The sequence below is a fragment of the Meleagris gallopavo genome, chromosome 8 (assembly GCF_905368555.1).
Source record: "Meleagris gallopavo chromosome 8, MGAL_WU_HG_1.1, whole genome shotgun sequence".
In the NCBI taxonomy this organism is placed as follows: domain Eukaryota; kingdom Metazoa; phylum Chordata; class Aves; order Galliformes; family Phasianidae; genus Meleagris; species Meleagris gallopavo.
This window is the reverse complement of record NC_139411.1, coordinates 15,692,330-15,711,398: the sequence shown is the minus strand read 5'-3', so window position 1 is coordinate 15,711,398 and position 19,069 is coordinate 15,692,330. Positions and strand designations below refer to the sequence as shown.

Here is a 19,069-nt window from a genome sequence, read left to right as displayed (position 1 = left end):
CTTAGTTTTAGGTTATTACAACTTCTTCTACTCTTTCTTTTGCTGGAAGAGGGATAGATGCAGCCCCTCCCACACAACATTATGTTTTTCTGAGCAGGAAAACTTCTCACTTCAGGCCAAATCCTGAAAGTGTCATCAGTCTACAAAAGGAGCATATAACTGCACCCTGTAGGCTTGTCAGTGAGCCCTGCCACAAGTAGGTGAGATTACAATTTCTAGCAGCTGCCAATAGATTAGGAGCACTCAGAAACCTGAAACGAAGAACTAAAGTCGAGCAGATTTTGCTCCAATGGTCAAAGACCTATGGATGGAAGCTTACTTGGGAACAGATCACAAACTGCTTGTTGAGTTCACTCTTAAGAGGTCCTCACTCCAGCCTCAGCCCCAGGAAGGCAGTACCCAGTGATACTATCTGTGTGTCCCCCAGCCGTGGCCTTTGTCACCTGCATACAAATGGCCTGGAGCTGGCAGAGCAGGAAGAACAGACAGCATGACCAGCTCACCTGCTAAGCTGGTAATGTGTTGGAGTATAAGAGCTGGTGACAGGATGGCCCTTTCCTGACAGTTTGCTCCCAAATTCACTGCCTCTGTGCAAGCAGCTCTCCAGCATGTGACTTCTCACATTCTGCAACTGCTTTGATTAAAATTGCTGCACTCAGCCAAATGTTTAGTAACTCCTCTGATAGCTCTGTATTAAAAATGACTGTGGGGTGAGGGAAAGCAGAAAGAAAAGTCATAGTCTGAGACAGTTAAGTGCAGTGCTGGAGCAAAGAAAAAGTTTGCTTTCCAAATCCCACATGTAGATGATTTGCTGCGGGGACATAACAGATGCGTGGGCACTGAAAAGCCCCAGGCAAGGACTACAGTCTCATTTTCAGGCTTACCCAGAGTCTCTGTCCGTGAGTTCAGCTGAGTCACTTCATACTCTGCCCTTCTGAAAACAGGCAAAAATCTACATTAATGCTACACACTGCAAGTTTGTATATTAGTAGCGCAATCCCCTCGCAGCGGCAACTGGCTTTTCCCCGTACTTGCATCATGCCCAGATCTGAGATGAAGCCACAAAGCAACACAAACATAACTGGCAGAAACCTTAATTTCATAGTAGTGCCATGAAGTTGCTTGTGTGAACCACTAAGACCTGGCACCGACCATGCCTCTCTTGTACATAAGTCTTCCTCCCAGCAGTGCCACAGTGGAGTCAGCTTGGTTTTCCAGAACAGAGAGGATCTTGTGCCCTACATAACTCTGCTTAGAGCCAGCCCCAGACAATAATCTCTTCCCATACTGTTCATTAGATTCATCATGAAGTGTTTTCTGTAGCTCCCTTATAGGGGAGACGCCAGACAACAGATACAAACATCAGTGCAATCCTTTGTTTGTCAGTTCCTTGATATTGCTCTAAGGGAAGGGGGAGGGGGAAAGCTGAAAGAGAAAAATAGATAGAATGAATCCAGAGAGAATAAAGCTAGTACTGGAAGTTCCCAGTCAATAGAAGGAGCTTCCCAGGTGGAACTGTTATTTAGAAGTGCGGAAAAAGTGGCAGAGCTCAGAAGGTCAACAGACATTGAAGGAATACAGTTTTATCTTGACCAGGGCAGATCAAAGAAATTATATTAATTGCTTTTCAAGACAGATACTCCCATAGACTTCAATCCATTCTGGTAGCATGCCAAGAAATTTGGTAGAAAGCCATCCAAAGTGTATCATCCTCAAAATCTGCAAGATACTTCAAACACTGAAGGGATCTCTGCTTGATTATTCAAGAAGTGGCAAAAAGAGAGCAATCTCCAATCCATGTCATATTAAATTTATCTCATAACTAACAACTTCTCAACTTCTTTTCTGCTCCTTACTACCTCCTAAACTAGCTATATTGCTTTGATTCCTATTTTCACTTCAGTTTGCACCTTTTGATTTGTTAGTTCCTAGACCCGAAAATCCTTCTCCAGTCACCATCTTCTCAGAAATCACTTTTCCTTCAAACAGTTCTCACCCTTCCTCCTACAAGCAGCTGTGCTGTATGTCATGTAGGCATGATTTAGACTGGAAGCTCTGCAGTGCAAAGAACAGGTCTTATTTATGTTTGTGAATCTTGGTCTAACTTTATACTGCTGTATAAATGTTTAATAGCTAATAATGCATTTGCTGGAACAAGCTGTGCGCTACTACTCAGTGTGACTTTTTGGATACAATCCTTGCTGACTGTCAGAAGCTTCTGGATTTTTTTTTTTTTTTTTTTTTAAAAGCAAACAGCAGCTACCTGGTGAGACTGCAGTCTCAAAGTTAAATAATGCAATAGTTGAAGAGGTATAACAAACATCCATTGTAGCACTGGAAGGCCATATCTACTCTTTCTACTTGTGAATCAGCATAGAGTTCAGGAGCTCAGCTCTACCACTGAGTCTTATCTCCTTTACGTCATCTATCGCTAGACCCCCATATCAACATAATTGTAGGCATGCATTTCAAATTTTTTTTTTCACTTCAGTGTTGGCTGAAGATACAAGAATGGTCCCGTCCATTCCTCACTCCATTCCTGGCACTATTTTTCTCTGACTTTGAATACCATAACCTGTGTTGGAATTAATTCTTAAAAAGAAATTCCAGTAGCAGATTTGATGTGCAGTTTTTACTTCAGTAATCAAACAGGAGCCAGACAATTCATCACTGATGCCACACAGCAATGAATGCTCAAACAAACAGGGAATGTACAACGTCTCAGCCTTAGGGCCAATGAATAAAATATGGTGATGCTAATGGAGAAAATGCAATGGGACAAAAGGTCTTTATGTCATCTAGCCTCAGGTTAACACTTATAGAGACAAACAACATAAATTTCCACAACTGATAGAAATAGAAATCTTTGGGTTTTGTTTCACCCATGTTATCTCCTTATCAGGTTGTTTCTGATGGTGAAGTTGGATGATGAGAAGTCTCATCCTTGAATCTCAACAATTTGTGCACTGTTGATGCAGGAATATATTAAGAATCATTACATATTACACGTTACATATCTGAAGAGGCTGTAGAACATGGAGGGAAGTGGGGCTCCCACCCAGCCATTTACCTCCAACACTATATACTAGGGTCAGAATCCCTTTTCTATGAATTTTGATAAAGTCTCACTAATAACACTCTTGATACTTTATTCTTGAAAGAGATTTGACCAAGTGATGATTTAAGATTTTGAGAGTTGTCAGTATGTATTAGGAAAGGAGCTCTATTCATGAGAAGTCAGTCAAAAATTAAGCAAAAACCATCTCTAGCTATTAGGAAAGACTCCTATTACAGTCAGTTCTCATGGACTTAATAAAGCTTTTTAAGTGGCATGAAAAAACCTCCACCACTTCAGTCATTTAAAAGTAGACTGAACCAAGCATTGGAAGAAACATATTGCAGGGAACTCAGACATACCAGCATGGCAGTAAAATCTTTTTCTCTCACTTTCAGGATTTCAGTACTAGTCGAAGTGTACTTATCTGTAATCATCACAATTTTCAGAGCTTGTATTTTGGTGACAATATCTCTTCAAGAAGAAAGACGTTCACCATATATACAGTCAGAAGCATTACAGTTGCAAAGAGAGGTGCAGAGAGGGGCAACGCTACTTAGTGAAGATGAGCTAGGGACAAACACTTTTGAACAGATCAGAACTGAAACACTTGGGAAAATTCTCCCCAGTATGTTTGGAAGCTGAATTTTTAACAGAAAGTCCCATTCAATTGGAAGCATTCAACAGGTGTAAGTTGGCTGCAGCTCCCTAAGTATACTAACTGGTATCAGAAACACCTCTACACAGAAAGATTAACGTATCTCAATAAATCTACAATTTTCATTAACTTTTCAGCTCATCAAATATCACAGCTTCCATAATCAAACTAAAAGAGGGAGGATCTTCAAGCAGACCAAGTTGAAACCTTACTCTCCTATCCTGCATAGCAAAGAAAAAAACAACACTTTTAAGTAAAACTCTCAGTAAAGTCCTCTTTATTTGAGTAGCATTATTTTCAAATTAAAATAACTGTTTTTTCACTAGCTAAATGGTACAGTGCCTTCATGCTTAAAAAATGTGGAGAAGATAGGGATCTGTTAGCTATTTTATTTTGCCTCTAAAGAACATGGTTTCAAGTACCCAAGCAATAGCCAATGAATAGTTAATAACTAAGCTCATCTAGAGCTCAGGGCCTGAAAAAACTGCAAACCTGTTGCTGAGAATATGGCCCTCCACCTCACTGTTTTTGGCAAGAAAGCCATACCTAATTCACAAAAACATCTTTCTGAAGGAACTAAAGCAACTTCTTTCACGGCCATTTTGTTTTGTCTCTAGTTCCTTTAAAAATGTAACAGACTCTAACTCAGATGTAACTAGAATAATTTGCATTAGTTCTAGTACTGAGCAGATTTATGATACCTTGTATATTAACAGGAAAGTCCCATCTTCAAAAGACTCCGAGGATGAACTGCTGAGCCTCAGAACAAAAAAGCCCTTCAAGATCAGTGTCAAGCAAGGCATTTAGATTCAAAAATAATAAATAAATCCATTTGGAAACAAAAGCCTATTGTATATCGCTTCTCCAGGAAAACCCACGGGTGGCTGAGAATTACTTGGGAAAACTTTGTGTAAATTAGTTCTGAATCATTCTCAACTCTCTCTCTTACACTGAAAAGAGGGGTTTGTAGAGGGAGAAAAGCATTTGTGAGTTCACACAGGGTCAGGGAATATCTGGCATTCCAAATACAGAACTAGAAAATGTTCACAGTTGTCGGGATGCTGAAAAAAAGAATGAATGACAAAGCCAATGTGAAGAAATCTCATGAAGAGTCTGTTAGAAAACAGAATTTCACCCAGGGATTTTGCAGCATCCTATAAAATTATATAGAAACTAATCACCCAAATCCATAGTTATTTGCATTAGTTCAAGAAACTGTGAAAATATAAAGTTATGTTATGGGTTTTCACAGTAACATTTATAGAAAAAAAAGCTATTCTTTATTCTTAATGCTGAAAGCATATGCTAACAATTATTGCCACAAAAACCATTTCAATTCTTCCAAGTTATACAGCAAACTAGACAGCAGGGACAGCTTTGAAACTCTGCACATCAGGTTCTTATTTACTTTGCTATCCTATCTTCAGGTTAAAATCATACACATCTGCTGAAGGCACTTTCTCTGTCTGAGGGAATTCTCCTGGTAAAACTGATTCAGATACCAAGCTGCTGAAGAGGAGAGGTACAAGCTTGATTCGATCCTTAAAAAATAAGACCTCTTTACTGAGATCTAAGAAGATTCTCAGACTCAGCAAGCGAAGAATGCGACACTTCCACTATGTCATACATTTGCTCAGCAGTGGTAACTGGGTCAGAGCGCGAGCTGGGTATTCATATTAATCAACAGACACTGGCCATGATTTTGTAGCCAGTGTTCACCTGCTATTAAGTAACTTTGTTTTTGTCCTGGAGCCTCTGAAACCTAGTATTTTGCCATTAGCATGAAGCCCAATCTTGAACACGACGCACATTAGATGGTACAAGCAGCATGGTCATTGCTTACGCATTAACATGATTTTTCAAGCTTAGTTTTAATTTAGCGCAGCTTTGTGGAGAAGACTTCTCTGGTCTATAAAATATTGCATTAAATATCAAGCAAGTATTTTTCTTCTACCAATAACTTCGCAAGTCACTTTTTTGAAAGTTTCCATACTGTGTTTGAGATGGATACTAAGGAGTGTAACAGTGCACATACCTTTGTCAGAGCTCACAGAAAGAGAAGCCACAGGTCCACGGCTATGCTCTGGCCTCCTCCTGGAAAAGAGAAAAGCAGCAAGTGTATAGCAGCAAGAATATAATAATCTAATGTATCTGTTAGAAAAATGAACTCTAAAATGGTCTCTAAGAAAAAAAAAAAAAAAAGAGAGAGAGAATAAATCACCAGTCTGGGCTCTGTGAGAAATTCTTACAATTATTTCTAGCCTATCTACTCCAGTAGTTATTTTTTAAAAGCCAAAAATCACCATTTGATTGTGAATCAGCTTTTATGAGTAAAGAGCTTCCATATCTGTATAAAAGCCAAAGCATCATCATCTGTGTTTATTATTCTGTAAAAAAAAAAAAAAAAAACAAACAGTGCCAAACTTCCTGCAACACCCACTTTAGTTGCTGAAATCCAGAGAACTGAATGTGCTGCTGTTAGCATTTGGAGACAGGAATATGTTTTGATCTAATATATCAGAGACAGGCTTGCAAGGTAACAAGAAGGTACTGGATTCCATAGCAAGTTAAAATAGTGCCAAATATGCAGCCAAATACAGGATAGCTTCTATTCACCATCTTGAAAATCTTTCAGCAGTTCTAAATATTCCGAAAACACCATGAAAGTTGGTAAATAGTTGAATTTTCCCAGCTCATGACATAAATCACAGCCTATTTAATATTCTAACACTACTCTTACTTATGTTGCATTTAACACAGTTACCTGTGAGACAAGAGTAGGACAAAATTTCTCATGAACAGAGAGGTCTGCTTTGTAGCTATAGCCATTTCTATTAGGTCAGATGTTTTCCTACTGGCAGAGGACATAGTTTGTGGATAAGTACGTGTCAGGACACAGTGGGTGTGCCACAGAGCCAGCTCTCTCCTGAGAGAGAGAATTATAGCGCTGCTTTTCCATCCTGCAGTGTCCCAGGGAAGCACACCCTCTTGCCTTTGCCCATCTCTTCCTGCAGGTCTCCCTAAGAATCTACTGGGAGAAAAGCTCCCTAGAAAGGCAGATCTGCAAAAGCTATCCAGATTTCAGTGTCATCTCAAACCTGTAGAAGATTTGTTTTCAAGATTTCTGCTCAAGCTTAAGTATAGGATTTTCCAACCTCATTAGTGGGAACTCACCTGCCCATTACTCCACTCACATAAGGCATTTCTTTACACATTTTCAAGAGCAGGTGATAGCAAAAGGGAAGTTCATTCTCTGCTGCCATCACCAAGGACATGAGATCAGAAATACGAGCAATCATCAGACTTCAACTGATGCTCTCCAAGTTCAGTGTGGATGATAAGTGCAGGGCTTATGCTCTGAGCTGTCACCTACCACAGAACCTCAGGGTGAGGAGGATTTTGTGTTTGATCATGATAAGGGAATATTTATTACTTCTGTATACTCCCAGTGAAAAGCTGTCAGTTTGTAATAAAGCAGCAGGCATTTCTTGAAACTGAAAAGTTCCTCCCTGCCTCCTTCTTTGCTTTGTAAATGGTAGCCCAGTAGGATTGAGAAAAGACACCATCTCTTCCCCTGCAGCACATGCACAGTCACTTCAAAAGTAATACCTCCTATTTGATTCCATGGAAAGTATGACAGATACAGCAGACAAATGGTGTGCCACCACTCTCCTGTCCTGCTGCTCCTTTCTCTGTTCCAGGATTTGTGCACTTGTTCGTGTGTTCTTGCCAGTCAGTGAGGAGTTTTCCCCTTTCCACAGTGCTGTTTCAGGGAACAAGTAAAATCCCTATCAACTTTCCTACCTCTTCTTCCCTTCTAGGAATCAATTCACCCTGCCACTTACATTAACTCAGAAGCAAGGACTAATGATCTAGACACACCTCACCCCTTTTACCATCTCCTCAGTTTCTGAAGCTTATCCTTCTCGTGATTTGAGACATCAGACTAACCACATTGGATAGTGCAATCCATAACCATGCCACAACACTGTCAGGTATACCTATAAAACATAATTTAATACCATAATACCATTGATACTCTAAAGCCTCTTCCACTGACAGACACATTTTTGCCTGCATGCCTAGCTAGACTGTTTGTCTTTCAGTACGTTCAGCTTTTAATTTCTCACTTACTATCCATGGGGAGAAAAGTAATGCTAATCTACCCCATCTGGGTGCTGTGGCAAGCTAAGATCCCTAAAGAAAAACTCTCAATAAATGAAAAAAAAAAAAAAAAAAAAAACCACTTGTATCCCTCCTTTCTATCTTGAACTTATTCTGGATCAAACCCCCCATCCAATGCCCATCTTTTAGTTATGGGACCAACCAAGCTCATTCGTGTAATAGTTTGTATTACTCATGCTCTAATGGTATGGAAAACACACAGATACAACACTTTTTTCTATATTAATTTATCAGAGAAAATACTGAGTGCAGGTTGCTTGTAACATATCAGACTTGGATTGTTCACCTGCACAACAGCTTGTTGACTCAAATGTGCACTATCCCCAGACATGTTTCACAAATAAACGTCTCTGGGAATAGAAACAATCTAACAAGAAAAAGTCAGACCTCTTTTCAGTAAAAACTCCTGGATGTTTTTGGCTAAAATGCAGAGCTCAAAAACAGAGAAAGTGAGGTGAGATATCGATACCCTGATTCCAAGAACATTACTGAAGGAAAACAATGAGATTTCCATGTGCTTCAAGACAGCAAAATGCCCAAGTATGCTGAAGCACGCATTATTCTGAAGAGCAGTAACAGTTATGGTTGCCATTAGATAAGTAACTCTGACATGAACCACTCTTATCTAACATTAATTTGGAGTGTTTCCATTGGTTTGCCATGGAGGAGAAAATCTTTGAGAGCCCAATTAAGTTAAATCACTAACACATGCTTCCTACGGATATTCTTGAGAATCAGGCACATATTGCAGCTACATTCCTAGCAGCTAGAAGGGCAATAACAGCAAAATTAAATTCCGCTTTTAAACTACTGATTTACAGCTTGAAGAAATCATACCCATGATGCTGCCCGTTCCCCGCAAAATAGTCTGCTGAGGGTAAATATGAACACATTTCCCTCCCAGCAAGTGCAGCAGTCTAATTTGCTTATGTGAGAGCCATGCAGTCTTCAGAGAGCTTGAGAAAGATGGAATAGAATAACTGAATTATTATCTTTTAAATAAATGAAGTACAGAACACACTGTCTGTCTGGGGCACTATTTTAGAGCACAAGTAAATTTTCTAAATTACCAGTAAGTGTGGAAATATTTGGATCTTCAGGTATGAGTAGCAAATGTACACATCTTGGGTATCAAAAATAAAGATGTTGTGAAACTGGAAGTTGCTGGAGGTACAATGAATAATCTGCATCTTAAACATAAACTTATCTTATTCATAACTACTCCACTTTATTGCCTCCTCTCAAACCAACCTTTGCAGTGCTTAACTACTTTTGACCACGAGCTTTGAGCTTTTTCCTCACATTATGATCAACCTCCATCTTGCCACCTCCACTAAGCATATGAAATATGAACAAGTCAGGATGTGGGGATGAGTACCAGGCTGTTCAAAAATTTGGTCTTCATCATAACTGCATGCTGGTCCTTTACAACAAGAGGAATCATTAGATTGTTGCATAAATATTAAAGTGATCACTCCTGAGCATCTCAGGCAAAGAGAGAAGAGCCATGGCGGCTCAGGTTCTTCCAATAGGAGCTCCTGCCTTATGAAACAGCTCCAGTGGCCTCTAGGAAGCTTGGTACTATCCTGGACTGTTTTGAGCACTGTGAAAGCATTTCCAACTTAAGGTTTTAGACAGATTCTGGAATGACTGGATATATTATCCCTTTCAGGAAAAGGCTAAGGTGAGATCTCTGGAATAAGTACTACAACTTTCTGGAGCTGAACTCTGTTCCTCAACATGCCCTGTATTGAAAACAAACAAACAAACAGTGCTCATATTGTATAGAAACCCATGCAAGCAAGCAAAGAACATGTACACCCATCCTTTCACCCACGAGAGTCTAACATCAGTCAATGCTTGCAAAAATTAGGCAAGTTGCTGTGCCATTTATAGTAATACGAAGGCTGCCATTTTTCACACACCTTCTTGTGAAGGAAAAACATACCCATCTCTGTGCTGTGCATGATGCGTTACAGATTCAGCATTAATAAAACTTCAGTGTGGGGGAGCAGGGAGAAAAGAAGGGGAATAGAAAACAACGTCACAGCCTCTGCCATTTCAGAGTGCTTGTCCCTTTTAATCATAACGGAAAGCAGTCCCCAGGCAAGATACTGAAGGTTCAACTCGCAGAACAGAATGAAATCAAGTCATTTTCTCCAGCTTAGTCACTAACTTTCCATGCATCTCAAACAAAAAGCCAGGAAGAGCATTGAGGATTGCAGCAGCAGCAACCGTACTGCTGCTGAAAGGTCTTACAACAAACATGTCTTTGGAAAAAATGACTGTAGTAATGCAATGAGGAACAGAAGATCACAAAAGGAAGCTGGTGACGAAGGGACACTTTCCCTCCATCTCCAGTACTGTAATCTTAGCAACCAGAGCTCTTCAAAAGCATGTGTAGGAGGATACTGGGAAGAAAGGGTAGCACTGTTTATAGTACATAGAAATAGAGCCTGCAGAAGTAGCCAAATGAGGAGAATAACCTTTAGGCAAGAACAGAAGAGTGGAAGGAAATGGGTAGGTGAGGACAATTGTAGGATTTGTACTGTATAGAAGAGAAACCCTTCTAAGTAGGATGCAACGGAAAAGATGTTTCATGCATGGAGTTGGAAGAAATAACTCATCTGGAATAAGAACCTTTTAATGTTTATTATCTGTGTGTTTGTTACAAGATGGGTTGTAGTACTTACAATGCTTACTTATAATTAGCACTTTATCAGCTAAGAAGTCAAAGCATTTCGTACATCAATCCATTCAGTCTTAAGTCACCTTTATGAGATGCCTATCAGCCATGACTGAAAGTCTGGTGTGAAACACAAATACTTAAAAGGGTTTTCAAAATTTGAATGCTCAACGCTTTCTGAAAATAAACATCCTGGAATAAGTTTCTGTGTCACTCAGCCTTTCAGATATGCTGGCCGTTTCCTCTTCACTACAGCAAATAAAATGAAGATGCAGAGGCACCAAACAGCTTGTTTAATAAAGGCTTATTTGCAAACCTAAAAGAAAGCTGTTGGTTTTTCATCAGTTGTCAAGCACTACAGATCTCACTAGGAAAATTACATCCCACCTGCAAAATGCAACAGAAGCTTGAAAATCTATTACGAGGTATCTAATAAACCCCACAAGATTTCACAAAAATTCCTACAAAAATCCGTTGCGTTCATCTAGAGTACACATAGGCTCCTCTATGGACAGATTAAGAAAAGCTGTCTGCTTGCTGACCTGCTTAAGAATTAAATTAATGAACCAGTCCACAAGTGTGAAAGCACCTTCCTAATTAAATTGCCTCAAATCAGAGTGAGAACTGCATGCACAACCCACATTCACTTATTTCTTAAACAAACGGGCACTTTTTTCTGCAGTTATTTCTGTGTGGACTCCTTCTCCATGGCACAACAGAGCTGATCCAGGCTGCCACTTACCACTGATATTTATCAGTTTTTTTTTTTTTTTAATGCAAAGACATCTAAGAATAAAAGCAAGCCTGTTGGCAATAGTGGTAAGTCAGGTACAGAGGGGATCAAGATCTAATAGAACAAATTTAGAGTTCACATACAGAAAAAAAAAAGTTCAAAACCACTTATTTACACTGACAGTATATTAATTATTGACCTGCAAGTAATTCCATTCAGACTTTTTACACAATCCAAATATTCACATCATTATTTGGTGCTATCAAGATAACACCTAATTATCTGGAAATGCAAACTGCAGCAAAGCAAAAATAAACAAAAATAAACTAAGCTAAAGTGAAAAAAGATTTGACAGAGCTCTGAGAAGCATACAGAAAACCCAAGCACTTTTCACCACTACATTTTTTCATGTTGTTTCCAACCGATTTTTTTTACTGGAATTGGTTTTTAATAGATGCAAAGGAGATAAATGTCTCATTACCAAAAATAAATCCGTCTGTTATGGATGGCAGAAAGAGGCACAGGCGCTGCACTGCCTATTATGGTATTAAGCAACAGATTTCACTCCCTCTGCTTCATGCCCATTAATTAAAAATTTGACAAGCTTTTCCAAAGAATTTCTGAGCTTCTTTGGTCCTCTTTAATTCATCCATAACTCTTTGTATATATAAACATGTCAGGCCTGAACAGAAGTAGGACATGCACATAGTTCACTACAGAATTCTTTTCCTATTGAAACACACATACTGGTAAAGAAACAATAACAGACAAAAGGGGAATAATGCAAGAAATTAATGCAATGAAACAAATGTGCCTGCAATTCCCCGTCCAGTCACCAGATGAAGCTGCTTAAAGGACCAGCACCAATATGCTTGTCTGCCTTTTTGACCACAGAGACCTCCTCTGTCAGCACCAGAACTGCATGCAGCAGCTTCCAGTGAGTTGAATCACTTTGCATCGCAGCCTTGCATGAATGCGAGACACTGCTGTAATAGGAAATGGTCGTTTGCTCTGCACTAACAGCATGCTGCACACAGCCAAAATGCAGCGAGGCTTTTGCTCTCTTTGCAGTGCGTTGACTCTGTAATATTCCCTGCCTGTGCTCAAGCAGATTAGCCACTGCCTTCTTGCTACGGGTGGTCTGTCAAACACACGCGCACACAAAGACATACTCACTGATTTTTGTCTTTTCTTCTTGTTCTCCTTTGATGAGAAAAAAAAAAAAACCACAAAAGCATTATAGAGCAAAACTGCACATCTGCACCATCAGAAGGGCTCCTGTTCAGTCTGTTGTTATACTTACATCAAACAGCCTGGAAGAAAAATTGGTTGGCTATCTCTGCTTATATGGTGCAAAGGCAGATGCAAACGTAAGAACTGAAGAACAGCAGAGCTTCCATCCCATCACATAGCAATGTTATCCTGCGCATTACTCAACTGTTCTTCTGTCCTTTAATGCAAATCCAAATGAAACAATTCCTTTCTGGCATGCAGCAGGGCGAGATAGCCTAATAGGTCTCCACCACCTCTAAGCAATCTCTGCCTTGCATGGCTTGTTTTATTGACTTATCTGAATGGCGGTTCGTGCGCAGGAGCACGTGCCTCATACAAATGCCAGGACCTCTCTCGCTTCATGATGCTACTGTACAAGTAATCAGAATTAAAACAAAGCCCATCATTTTATTTCTGAAGGATTAACTCCACGTTGCCACACATTGTTTTTCCAGATACAGACAACAGGTTTGACAACACCATCCCAGAAGTATTTTATTAACCGCTGTAGCCCTTCCACTTTCAGGGCCATGGGCTCTACTCTTCCTGATACACCAGTTAATGTAGAGCAGGATTACAACCCCTGTCCTAGGGAGCAGCCACGGTTTTGTCAAGTTAAAATCATTTTGCTTACTTACACTGAAGAGTTAGGAGAGATTATGAGAAGCATACAATGGGTAACATATGGTACTCTCCTGGCTTCTCATGTGAGGGATTGATTTTTCAGCAAAATATGAATTACTAAGGGAAATAATTACTAGTTTTACAGAACTGCATTTCCTGAATTAGATTAAAAACAAATGAAAAGCCTTGCTGAAAGCACAATGGATTCTGTCTAGCCCATGCACTCCCACAGCAGACCTTGCCATTAATAGTTAGAAACTCTGCTAATGAAATATTCCAGTGCAAGTCCAAAATGATTATCTAATACAAAATCTTGCTGTTGCCAGTTAAAAAAAAAAAAAAAAAAAGGAAGAAAATAAAAGCAAAAGCAAGCAGATTTTGGCTAGACAAGGAAGAGACTTGTTAAGAGGCTGGTTATTTCTGAGATCTGTCAGAAGTCCTCAGCTTGTAAGAAAGGCAGTGGCTATATGAGTTCAGATTACACCTTAAGGAGTCACTACAGCATTGATATCAAATCTCAGTGTTTATTAACACTGCTTTTCTGACTAGAAGTGCAAACAATTGAACTTGTGCCTCTAAGCACGAGGGGGAAAAAAAATCAACCCTTTACTTAGAAAAAAACTTACTATAAGTCTCAGCATTAAGTTTCTGCATGAGATTCCTTTCTTATGTCTACCACCCGGGAAGCAGAAGCAGCCTGATTTTTTTTAATGTTTAACTGTGTTAAAATAATGACCAAGCAAGCTGTAGTTTTGGAACTTAAGCAGCAAAATTTAACTACAGGAAAGGAAAGTCTGCTTTCAGTGCTTGGAAGTGTTCCTGACTTTTTGCAGTGAGAACATTTAGTAGTTCATGTTAATATTTAACTCTGTGTTTTTCCAGTACTCCACCAGTTTTCCTCCAGGGATGCAGAGGAAGGCAGTGGCATAGCTGAACTGTTACTCTACTTTAAAAGCAAAAAGGGAAATGGCGACTAATCACAGAAAACAGCTGCAGAAAATACATGAAAGAAGAAAAAAGTTTCTCAAAAGAAACTTTCTGTAGATTGCATCAGAAGTACGTCTTAATGAATAAACAATTTACACAGACAATAAATGATGAAAAGGATGTAAATAAAAAATTGTCATCTGACCTCTTCATTTATATTTGGAGAGTGATGGTACTGCCTGAGACGGTCACTTAGTTAGGTTAATTTTGAGAAATCCTTCAACTGATTGCCAGTGAGTGTCTATTCCTATCTATAGCCACCTCTTTAAGGCTCCTCCAGCTCTCAGGGTAAAGCAAAATAAGCTCATTTGATGATGTCCTGGCCCCCTTCTTACAAGTCATTCTTACTGTCTCGTTTCTGTAATCTTGTTATGAGACACTCCTTCCTTCTGCCTACCCATTTTTTACTTCTTTCTTCCTGAATGCTTTCCAAGTCCATTTCCTTGATTTTTGAGTTAGTGAGAAACAAGGCTTTCAAATTAAATGCTGAAAGGAATCCATCCACACTCACAGTAAGCCATAAGGAAAAAACAACTAGGTGTTCAGAGATGGCAATATCTGGTTCCCTCTGGTGAACACTCATTCTGCATCCTCCCTTGTGCCCCACGCAGGAGCACAGGCAAACAGGACAGTCACAGCCCCATCCTTCAAGCCCACTGGTCAAAAGGACACAGTGCTGACAGCTCTAATGGAAATCACTGTTGCCTAGGAGTGGCCATCACTTCCAAAAGGCAAGAGACATTGCTTTGGTAGTTAGATGACTCTGGATTTAAAAAGATTTTAATGTTAGAAAACATGATGCGTGAATAAACAATGGCGTGTATTTTCCAGATGCAAATTTTGTTGTAATGAAACAGAGAAGGAAAGCCAATACTCCTGCAGACAGTAAAAAGCTCACTGTGCCAGAGCCTTCTATCCTTCCACCATTCCGTTCGACACTTCTTAAGTGGGAAGTGTTCTGCAGCCTTTCACACTTGACCTCTTAATTAAAGCATGGTTAAATTAATATCTCAGACATGATATATTCTTTATCCATCTATATCAGTAATTAAACTAATTCTCAAGGGAATGAGACCATTTGTTATGTGTGATGTAACTTTAGCTGAGGTATTCCAAAGAAAGAGAAGGAGCTGATGTTATAAATGCAGTCATTTATATTTTAAAGAGGGCTATTGTAAATGAAAGAACACCACCTGTGACAGCTTGAGGCAGCTCCCTGTCAAATGAAATCTTTTGTGTCACCTGTGGACAGGACATTGCATATGGCCTCCTACCTCCATCTGCAACAACGAATGACTAAGTGGCACAGTAGACAGACTTTAAGCATTCTCCAACTCTGCAATGATAGAAAGAAAATCCACTTTCAAAACCAATGGAACTGTATTTATAAGTCATTTTATATTACTTCTACGTGAAAAGTAGGACAGATCAAAGCAAGTCTAAGGTCTTTTTTTTATGGGCAATACATTCTGGTTTTTTTGCGGAAATCCTGGAAATAGAACACCTTGACTCGTGACTGAGACAATCACAATACAAACAAATGAATCATCATGTAGAAAGATTACATGTAATCAAAGTTAACTAAGAACTAGTTTAATATGTGAAAAAGAGCAGTCATTGGGATCAAAACTGCTACAAAATATTTACTGTTCCTATTACACCAGTTCCAAATACAGGTTCTGTCATCCAAGTACCAGCAGCAACATAAGAAAATAATTTCACCTTAAGGTAAAAGAGAAAGTTGCAGCTTCCTTGGTACAATGGCAGCCAACCATGTGAGCAGAACAATCAGCAGCCTAAGTGGGAACAAGCTGAATGTAAAACAACACCCAAACAGAGCAGAAGAATCTCATCTTCTCTTTGTGATGATGTATAAATGACTAAGTAATATGAAATAAATCCTAAAAAGTAACAGCCAAAGAGGTAGAGAAGATATGTGAAGTGCTACAATAGCACAGAAGGCAAAACCCATTCATTTAAGAACAAGACTGATTTGCTGACATCTTCTCTGATGCCAGCTTGAGGATTTGAATTCATGCTGGAACCTGAAGCACAGAATGCACTGCTGCAGCAGGCAAATCTGGGCCTTGCTCAAAGGCCGTATGTATGAGCCCTGTGCAATTATCCAAGGTGTATCTATTGAGAAACAAGGTCCAGCAAACGTCTGCTCTCCTGCACAGTGAGAGGGGAACCTTTTCTGAGAAGCTGTCTGGGCTGCAGATGAGCCATCCTGAGCATCAGAGGTTTCTCCTAGATGTCTTCTTCACCTAGGGTTTAAATGCACAGCTTTCAGATTATAAGCAGCTACCATTTTTCAGTGAGAAAGAGTGCAGAAACCATTCCCAACTCTCACACCTATGGTGGGACTAGTAAACCACAACACAGAACACAGCACTGCCTAAAGCAGTTTTTCTGGATGGAGGAAAGAGAAACCACAGAAAGTCCTTTTGGCACAGGCAACAGAAGTTACTGTGTTGTTTTGTTCCACTTCTATGTTTTGGCATTAAGGCCATCCCTCTTAAGTTTTAATATAAAAATCAGGCATCAAAATGTTTCTTATAAAATTGTGAATATGACAATCAAAGCAGTTAAAAAACAAATTCCAATGGCAAAGATTTTTAAGATTATATTTCTACTTTGAAGTACTCAACTTTAAGTTTTTAAAAACAAAACACTACCCCTATGTTCTTTAAAAACCTTTTTGTTCCTCTACTGCTGCTAATTCAAAAAGCAGAAGCACTCTCACACAGCTTACACCAGCCTCCTTCCTTATATTGAAGGAGCTGTTGCTGAGCTCTTTAGAAGTCTACTCTACATTGAAGCATATTTGTCTCTCGGGGGTTTACTGAATAACAGGCCACCTCTCAAATCCTCAAGGGAAACATATCCATGTCTGTCACTGGTATTAAGCATCAGACTGCTTACTGCAGTCTAATCAAAGACTGAGAAATAAGCTCAGAAAACTCAGCCTTGCATCTCTGAGAATGCCTCTATCTCTGCTCATCCAGATTTTAGCACACAAAACAAGTCATTGTGGTTGCTGTGACTTCTGCACCAACTTACAGAATATTAAGTCCATAGAACATGAAAAAGAATATTTAACTTCTGTTCTATTTCAGCTTTTCCTTACCTTGGAAGAGAAGCCAAGTGAGAATCACAGAGAAGCTTTCTTGGCTTCTCTACAATTAATCTTTAAACTATTGCTAAGGAAATAAGATAGCTAAATGATCATTGTCTTAAATATACACTGATCATCTTATAGCACAGCCAGTTTATTCCAGTTCTGCTATGTAAAGCATCACACACTGAGCACAGATAAAAGAATCAGAGGCATTCAGTTGTGAATAAACAAGGCCAGAGCAGAACATGAATATAAGAAGGGAGGATTTAAAACCTCTTATAAGCAGATTGCTATCATCGCATGGAAGGCAAAATTGAGTGGGCAAGTTCCCATTGTATCCAGGGCACCATCTGGAAAATGAAGAGAACATTTTTAGAAGTAATTAAGATAACTTATTGTGATATTAACAGCATTAATTGGAGTATATATAGGCTCAAAAGACCAGATCCTCATCTGGTACAGTGAAAGTATCTTCTCAAGCCAATGGCATTACAATACTTTATAGCATAACACCATAACACCACAACACCTACACTAACACAGAAGTTTACTTCTCTTCCTTCTGCTTTCATTTGCAAACACTGAAATTTCAAGCCATTAGATACCTGAGTTTCTCTCAATTATAGATCTGGTAGGATCCAACATCTCCACTCTAAGCAGTATTACTCCAGATTTACATGCCATTAAGCATGAGATGCCATATCTTTGCTATATGAGGTACTGTAACTACTTTCTTTCTACTGTTTCAGGTATCAATCCTCAGTACAAACCTCAGTACAAACACACCACCAGTACTGTACAGACCACACAACCCAGACCTTAACCTTGCAGATTTGACTCATCAGCACACAATGGAAATGCACCAATGTCAAGAACTGACATATTTCTTTGTCTGTCTTCAGGCAGAGTCAATTACTTGCCACTTCTAAGAAAACTGTATGAATTATACCCCAGGAAAATGCAGGAAATCGTATATTCACAGCACTGGGACATTCAGCTCAAGAAGTTTATATGCATGAGCATGAACTGGTGGTAAATAATCACAATCAAAGGAGATTTTGGAAGAAAAGACTGCAATAATGCACAGAAATAAGCAAAAAATTTTTTCACTATGGAAGAACATTTGAAAGTTTCAAATGTGAAATGCCACAGTGAAACATGTTCCTAAACCTTCTGGCATATAGTGGCAATCACAAATCATGAGACAGTTTAATAAATAATGATGAATTTCAGTGGTTTAAATTAGGCAGTATAGATAAAGGTTACAGATACTTAGACAGAAGATGACTTGCTTTCCATTTACGTACAGATGGAAAACTGCTTTGACTTCAGTGGAAGTAACATGGTATAAAGAGCAAAATTTGTTTATCTAGCGTATCTAACTTCTACTAGAAGCATCCCCAAAGATGCTGGCAATGAAAGGAGAATAATGCACCAAGAAACATCACTGTCTCCATCCAGCGATATGGGAATGCATTACATTTGAAGCCACAAGAGCATTTCTGCTCTGTGAAGGAAGGCAATAGAGCAAGGGACAATAAGTCATTGACTTAAGAAACTCTCCCGGAAATTCTCTTGGAACCAAAAGAGTCCAAGCTGTTCTGAGGCTGCAGTAAGACAGCTGCAACTCAGAAAAATCAGGCCTATCATCACAGGACAAGACCACACTCCTACATACTGACAGGGACATACCATTATACTTTCAGGCTATAGCCTGTGTTAGCATCCCTATACCCAAATCCTACTGT

At 39.3% G+C, this 19,069-nt stretch overlaps 1 protein-coding gene across 8 annotated transcripts in view; it reads right to left on the bottom strand.

Moving 5' to 3' along the window:
• SORBS1 (sorbin and SH3 domain containing 1) overlaps positions 1-19,069 on the bottom strand; it is a 167,705-nt gene that overhangs the window by 115,778 nt on the left and 32,858 nt on the right. For 5 of the 8 annotated variants that reach the window (XM_085230034.1, XM_085230027.1, XM_085230035.1 and 2 more), the window contains exon 2: positions 5,749-5,807. The gene's annotated coding sequence lies outside the window, so the exon portion shown is untranslated. Of the gene's footprint in view, positions 1-5,748; positions 5,808-12,493; positions 12,521-12,620; positions 12,775-19,069 lie in introns of those variants that run through there. The other 3 variants (XM_085230028.1, XM_085230038.1, XM_085230029.1) reach the window with 2 other exon arrangements.